At 38.2% G+C, this 7,134-nt stretch overlaps 1 non-coding gene across 1 annotated transcript; it reads right to left on the bottom strand.

Moving 5' to 3' along the window:
• Nucleotides 1-5,971: 5,971 nt before the first annotated feature.
• On the bottom strand, nucleotides 5,972-6,077 carry LOC131163267 (small nucleolar RNA R71). Its single transcript, XR_009139038.1, has one exon. It is a non-coding gene; the product is annotated as a small nucleolar RNA R71 (small nucleolar RNA).
• Nucleotides 6,078-7,134: the final 1,057 nt, after the last annotated feature.

Genomic DNA, 7,134 nt, shown 5'->3' with positions numbered 1-7,134 from the left:
ATACCTCTCGAGGAATAATTCTCTAAAACAACTCCAAGTTATGACTATAGGCATAGGCCTCTACTCCTCTAGAAATCTCGGTGATCTCCACCAGCATTTAGCCTCTTCTGTGAACTTAAACGTAATGAATGATACATTCTATTCCTCAGTTTACGGAAGAACTGCCAATTTATCCTCAATCTTCTGGACCTAGTTCTTAGCCACAAATGGGTCGGCCCCTCTGGAAAATGATAGGGGTTTCATACATGTAAACTATTCAATGGTGCAACTTTGTTCCCCTGAATTCCTGGTCATTTATTCCATCACTTGCTAGGTGACACTACATAGCACTGCATGAGAATCTCTGCCACCCATACTAGAAGGTCTTACCTCATCACCACAACCATCGCCATCCCCAGGGTCCATCCTAAAAATGGTATAAAATAGTCTTTGAACTTTATCATCATAACACAACTAATACACGCATCTGACTAAAAGTCATAAAATATTCTCCTATAACCATTCATATTAAAGTCCTCATATTTCGCAATTTAAGATTCATTCTTACCACTCAGAAACAAGAACCGACGATAGTTTACCATGACTTTCCTGAAATCGTAACCCCAAGAAAATCACAGAAACCAGCATGGGATTTCCTACCTCCAGGGTGCAAGATAGAACCCTAAATTTCAATTTTATCCTCTGACAATAACTGACTCATATCCTAGTCTACCCATCTCTTACTCTCATCAAGATCCATTCCTATACTCTAGTATTGTATTCCGTTGAAGTTTGCATAACCTAACAATCTAGGCTATGATACCAAATTGTGATGACCTTATTTTCTCCCCTTTTTTTTTATAACAATAATTTGTCATACATCTATCAAATATCTCTATCAAGTATCTGTCAGTTATATCTAATACAATATCAACATGACCCGACCTAAAATAGGGTACCAGGTGATCAGTCCATCTCATAAAAGTATATCAAACAGCGGAAGTCAATATATACACCATCCCAAATACTAATACCAGAGTTCTATTCATCCTTACAGACACAAATCCATATACATCCCCAAAAATACACAAAATACTCTGGGGGTCATACAAAACATATCCCCAGCTCAAAAACGTTTACCCTGATTACTAGGGTACTATGGTCTCCTCTCCCTCGAAGCTCTCTCTGCTTATTTGTCTTGGTTTCTTGAAATGTTTAAATTCTTTGGGGTTAAAACACCTCTTAATAAGATGGAATAAATTATTGATAGTGTGTGACAACCTGAGTTTTGTTATATCATAACACATTCATTTAAATAATTATATCTATTAAGAAAATATACAGATGTGTACTCAAAGTCATATATATATATAAACATAGTTTCACAAGATTTCATTTCTAATAATAATTATGTTTTAGCTCATGAGTATCCACCAGTATATAACACAACGCATCTGTAACTCATGGTTGTTCATTTTTCATTTCATTTCTCATATTCATATTCTAGCCCATGAGTATCCACTAGCATATAGCACAACACGTCCACAACTCATGGCTGTTCATTTTTTATTTCATTTCTCATATTCATATTCTAGCCCATAAGTATCCACTAACATATAGCACAACACGTCTGTAACTCATGGTTGTTCATCATATTATAACTTAAAATTATCATCTTTGTAATGAGGAACCATTCTAAGGATATTCATATCACATCGTCATGTATTCACCCCACATGATTGGGTTGTGTGGCTCGTAGACAGGACCTAACTGTGGCTGGCCTACTCGGTTAGATCAAAACTAAATACGTCTGTAGTACAATTGGCCAACCCAATCATGGCTCGGACCCCAAGGGATAACTCTACTCTTCACATGCCCAATCGACTGTCATGCCACACTCTATCCAAAACATGTGGTTGCACTAACACATATGCTAGCAACGGTACCGTGCTCTCTATATATCTCTAGTCCATCAGGGTTCTCATTTCAACATTTCTGTACTCATATTTCATCATGTATGTATAAATATATATATGTCATTTCATCATTTTTATGTAAAACATATATATATATATATATATATATATATATCACATGTCATCATTTCTATATAAACACATCTTTGTATATCACGTATCATCATTTTTGTGTAAAATATATCCATATCTGTATATCTCATTTCATTATTTCTATAAAACATATATGTATATCTCATATATCATCATTTCTATGTAAAAACATATCTGAATATCTCTTTTCATCATTTTTATATTAAATATATATGGGTTTCTCATATCTTTCATATATGTATAAAACATATCAGTATATCTCATATTGTAATATCTGTATACCTCATAACATCATTTCTATATAACAACATCTCTATATATCTCATAACATCATTTCTCAGTGCAAATAATTTATTTCAGTATAAATCATATTCCTGGTATAAAACTGTTATTTCACATTCCTTATGCCACACAATTTTTGACTAATAATCATATTATAGTAACCATTAGAAAATATGTATATCATAATATTCCAAAACCATATATATCATTTTCATTTTCACATGCTTTAATTCAACTAGTTAATTCCCAAAAATATCTATTATGATTTATTCCCCTTGCTTGCTTATTGAGAGGATTCCAATGAAGATCTTAAACCCACGCTCGTAGCGTTTCAGAGCTCAAAACCCTAAAGCCACATTTTTTTTCCAGCTCAATCAGCTCAACCCTAGAATTATAATCATGTAAACATCCCTAAGCCCATACACTCTATTTAATCAGTTAAATTCTAAGCAGTTAACACATTTTTCACCCTTACCTCAACTTTGGAGTGGTGCCCATGAAACCCCAAAGCACAAAATTGCTCCAATCAAACAGCGGAGAATCGTCACCGAGATCTCGAAATGGTTTCTTCCAACTGATTTAGGCTTGATTCAGGAGAGAAATCAAAGAGAGAAGGAGGGAGGGTCGCATCTCTAGAGAGAGAAGGAGAGAAACATGATTTTCTCCCAAAAATGTGACATGAATTCCTTATATAGCCTATTGACCAGCAGCAAAATCGTCAACGATTTTCCTAAAACCATTGGCGGTTTGGTTTTTAACCAAACCTATTTTCATCATTTTACCCTTACTTGGTTGCGGTAACTCAAAACCATTAACGGTTTTCTGGCCTCCCACCAAACCGTCAATGGTTTGGTCTACACCAAACCATCTTCCATATTTTATTTATTTTTCTTATTATTTAAATTTTTTGGGTCTCTACAAACTGAGTGGACTTACGGGCACTCATAGGAAAGCAAGATTGGTGAGAATCCATATTCATAGGAAGTTCTTGGGGGACTGCAAGAGGGGCATCATCATTACCACCATTTGAATCATCATCACCACCGCCATCACCACCATTTTCATCATATGAAAAAGGGTCAATACGAATAAGGTTTGGCTCCACCATATGGGAGGAGCTAGTAGGAACGGTCAAGAAAGGAATGTGTTCGAGGAAGACAACATGACGAGAGACGTATAGTTTTTGAGCAATAGGATCAAAACACCTATAACCCTTCTGACCCTCTCCATAACCAAGGAAGACACACATGGTAGAACCTGGTGATAATTTAGTACGCTTAACAGTGGGATAAAGGAAAAAAAAATAAGAAACCAAAGACTTTTAAAGAGGAGTAATCAGGGGGGGACCCATATAATTTTTCTCAGGGGAAGAGAACATAATTGTAGGATGTGTGATGAGTCTCTAAAATGCATGATTTTAGACCCTCATCTACCTTTGTTTATCTTTACTTTATTATGTATTTATCCATTGTTATCATTGTTTGGAGTTATGCAAGTTTTGTTGGTCTTTTCAAGAAAAAACAAGTTAAAACCGAGGAGTTAGGCATACGAGAAGCTAAAGGAAAATTCAGAGTCCACAAAGCTCAATTCAGATGTCTAGCCAAGTTCCTCAAGCCCCGGATCATAAAAGGAAAAGAATACTATGTTCGACCAAGTGGTGCGACTAGCAACACAAAGGGCAACCAAGTCATCATCTGCAGATTCCAAGGTTTAGACTGAAGAAGAATTGCTGCAAGGATCGACCAAGTCTCCAACCAAGTGATTCTCGAGGGTGACCACATCGAGGTAGAAAAGCATACTAAGGTTCAGAACTACCGAGAGAATCTACAAGGTGGCTGACCAAGAGAACATAAAGGGAGACTATGTCGAGTCCCTGAGATTTCCTGAAGTTCGAGATATTACAAGTCTTGACTGTCAATTCGACAAGCAAGACCCTATGGAGTGACTTAGTCAAAAGTGTTGAAGATTCAAATCCTTGATTTCCTACAAGTCTCGATAAGGGTGCGATCAAGGGATGTGTGGGAGTGACTTGGTCGAAAGCAACGATCTTCTGCACCTAGAGCCTATAAATATTCGTTACAAACATAAGCTCTGGGTTCCTTTTTGGCCAATTTTAGGTTATTAAGAGACCTAGAACACCATTGAGAGCCAATGTACAATAGTTAGAATAAATTTCAATACTAGTTCTGGATAGTACAAGAGGTGTTCGATGGTCTGTGACAATCGAAGGAGCTCTTGTATTTTCCTAGTAGATTATATGGTCATTCCGTTGCAAGGACAGTTGTTTGTGAGAGACAACTCGAATACTAAGGGATGATTTTTACATGCTTTCAATGTACTACTTTTGTTTATTGTTTTCTTTACTAATTTGATTTACTGCTTTGATTATGATGAAAGATATCATATAAGGATAAGCACTACTACAATTTCAGCCAGGTAGAAATAGTTGGCTACGGATCCGCGGAGGTGTTTGTGTGATCGTTAAGGTAGGGTATACTCCGGTTCCTGACCGTGTTTTAGACGTTGGTGCACCCTTGCTACCTTGTGCCCTTGAATGACCCTCTCCCGATTTGGCCTGAGAATCTCAGGTTAGTACTCTTATGTATATCTAGTTGAACGTAGTCAAAGGCACGACGTCCAGTGTCTGATTCATATCTAAGCATTGCTTTGTAGGAGTAGGGTACTTTGGATTTTACCTGCTTTCTAGTAGCTGTTAAAAAAAAAACTCATTGAAAAATAACATCCTTTTACTTTTCTTTTACACAAGGCATTAATAAACTAATTGAGAAAAGGTTTATAACTGCACGGTTTAGTCCCTATGGAATGATACCCAACTTCCCTACTTTCTACTGAACTTGGGATTGTTAGGTAGTTTAAATATTATTTTTGGTAATTAAGGACCCAATACTTGGCGAGCCTACCAAATTTTGGTGCCGTTGCTAGGGACTAGGGTACAATTGTTAGCAAATTACTCTTTTAGTATATTGTTGCTTTGTTTGTATATATTTTTGTTTTTTTTTTCTTTTCTTGTTTATATATTGAAGTTTTGAATCTCTATGCTTAAAGTATGCATGTTTGGTTTGCATTCTTTGGACCCAGAGCTAATTTCTATAGACCCTAAGATTGAGAAATCTCGTAGGTCACTTAGGAAGCCAACCTAAAGTCCTAAGTTTGCTAATTTTTTTGAGCCAAAAGTCAAGGCCAAACAAAACCCACTAGTTCTCGCTGATCAAATCCTGAAACACCAAGCTCCTCGCCCACCTATGGTGGGAGAGCAACAACTTCAGCCTCTTAGGGACTACTTTGTGCCTAATGCATACACCTTGCCATCTTACACTTGATTCCCAGATGTTCAAATGGCTCATTTTGAGATAAAGACTTCAATCATATCGATGCTGCCCACTCTTTATGGGAACTCCACTAAAAGTATTTACCACCATCTGGGTGAATTCTTGGAAATTTGTTCCACCGTCCACATACCCAATTTTAGTGGTGATGCTCTCCGTCTTAGGCTCTTTTTGTTCTCTCTAAAGGTAAGGCCAAATATTGGCTGAGATCCTTACAACCAAACTTGGTGGCTAATTGGGCCACCATGCAGCACAAATTTCTAAAGAAGTACTTCCCAATTGGGAAGACTAATCAGCTTCAGAGAGCCATCACAAGTTTCACACAGATGGATGGGGAACTCTTTTTCGAGACTTGGGAGCGCTTTAGGGACTTACTCTATAAATGTCCACATCATCAAGTCCCAAAATGTCAATTAGTGCAAACCTTTTACAAGGGGTTAGCTGAGAGAGATAGGTCAATGGTAGATGCATCGTGTGGAGGTACTTTCCTCACAAAGCACAAGAATGAAGCTTGGGTTCTCTTTAAGAATCTAGCTAAGAATTCTCAACAGCACACCGCTGCTACTCGTAGAAACCCCAACCCATCCACTTCTAAAACCTAAGGTAGTTTATGAGTTGACCACAAACCATGACCTAGCACCCACTCTACACACCATATCGAGAAAGCTAGATCAGTGCTTGTCCTTAAGACAGCAACAACAGTCAACGGCCTATGTAGAAGTATGAGCGATTTGTTCCAACCCCTTCCATTCTATCCACAATTCCCATATGCGCCATCCCAACCTAAGCTTGTGCAGGAAGAATTTAAATCTACCCATAATTGGTACGATAGACTGTCAAATGAGCCCTACCCTAATACATACAACCCTGGGTGGAGACAACATCCTAACTTCTCCTAGAGGCCATAAGGTCTGGGATTTCAAGCCCAAGGACCTCAACAAGATTCTAATGCTCCGTCTCCCTTATCATATCATAACACTCAAACTTATCCCACTTCTGCCCCAAGAGCTTCGTCCTTTCAGCAACTACCTCTGTCTTAGCCCAAGTACGATACATTCCAAGAGACGGTGCTAAAAGCCCTCAAAGGCATTGAGGCTGATCTCCAAGTAGATTGACAACACCTTCATTCCCACTCCTGATCCATAGCTAAGCTAGAAGACACCATGGGGCAACTAGCTACTGCCTTTAGTCGGAGAGCTGAGGGAAAGTTGTCGAGTCAGTCTTTGGTGAACCTCAAGGGCCAATATGGGGTAGAATGTGAACTAGGTGCTAATTCATCATTATATCATGAGCAAGCCTAGGTGGTGACCACTCTTTAGAGTGGTAGGATGATAAACATGAGGGTGGAGGAGCAACTGAGCGAAGATGAGAATGAGGTGGAGAAGAAAGTAGAGCTCATGTAAAAAAACTATGCCACCTCCTCTTCTAGTTTAGTAAAGAGTCTCGGACCCCCCATC

Source organism: Malania oleifera, chromosome 8 (genome assembly GCF_029873635.1).
Source record: "Malania oleifera isolate guangnan ecotype guangnan chromosome 8, ASM2987363v1, whole genome shotgun sequence".
NCBI classification, from domain to species: Eukaryota; Viridiplantae; Streptophyta; class Magnoliopsida; order Santalales; family Ximeniaceae; genus Malania; species Malania oleifera.
This window is presented reverse-complemented; position numbering and strand designations above follow the sequence as displayed.